Source organism: Poecilia latipinna, unplaced genomic scaffold, assembly GCF_001443285.1.
Source record: "Poecilia latipinna isolate Pla-1442-1.1 unplaced genomic scaffold, P_latipinna-1.0 Scaffold827, whole genome shotgun sequence".
NCBI classification, from domain to species: domain Eukaryota; kingdom Metazoa; phylum Chordata; class Actinopteri; order Cyprinodontiformes; family Poeciliidae; genus Poecilia; species Poecilia latipinna.
In genome coordinates this window covers 225,388-226,528 of record NW_015113443.1, presented here as the reverse complement: position 1 = coordinate 226,528, position 1,141 = coordinate 225,388, and positions in this window count along the sequence as shown.

Here is a 1,141-nt window from a genome sequence, read left to right as displayed (position 1 = left end):
TATATATATATATATATATACTGCTCATGCATTTTCTCAAAGACACGCTCGCACTCGCTCTAAACGTGAATGGAAAATTAAACATTATCCCGTGGTGACCGCAGCCAGCAGAAGCCAGTTGAGGCAGAGTTCAGCAGCTGTGAGAGAGAACAGAAACAATATGCAAACACACAAACATCCAAACGAGTCAGCAGGACACGTTCACCCCGCTGTGTTTGAAGATAAGATTCAGTATCAGTGACTGCGGTCAAGCAACCAAATATTCTGGTAAATAACACTCCCACCAGCACACAGCAGGCCTATGTGTGTGTGAGTGTGAGTGGATGGTTTACAGACAGGAGTAAATATATGTCAGAGCCAGCAGGTGGATGGGAACCTGTGCAGTTTGCGCTCAATCATTTATCAAGTCGACCTGCAGTTATCTGTTAATTTATGCTCCAGATGACATTGTCCGCTTCAAGATGAACATGGATTCCTGACTTACAGCTGCGGAAGGCTGTTTCTCAGGCCCCGGCTTCTCTGCCCTCTGTCCATCATGTTTGTTTGGACAGCCTGGTTTGGACCTGCGCCCGTGCTGACAGACTGGGGGATGCTTGATCCCTGGAAACGGTAAAACTGAACCAACTGACGTCGCTTTCTCTGAATCATGATGTAAGCAGAGTGGAAAGCGACTTTTGTGGAAATCACAAAAAAGCTGCTGTGGTTGTTTGAAAGTCCAAAGTCAAATCTAACCTTGGCGTTTCTAAAAGTACTCGGATGTTGTTGGGGTTTTTTTTTTTTTTCCACATTGCAGCCACTAACCTTGATGTGTTTTACTGGGGATTTTGTGTGACCAACCAACACAGAGTGGAACATAATTGTGACATTGTAGAAAATCTGATGCCATTTGTATAAAATTGTTGAGCAGCTGCATTCACGCCCCGTTTTAAATACTGCAGAATCATCTTTTGCTGCAGCTCTACCAGTTTTGTATGTCAAGTCTGAAATCTTTGATTATTTTTTTTCCCATCGCAAAATAGCTCAAAGTCATTGAGAATCCACAGGAGAGTGATTCTTAAACAGTGATTCTTTTCTGCTTCATCCATCTTCTGATCAGTTCTGACCAGCTTCTCTTTTCCCTGTGGCATGATGCTGCCACCAC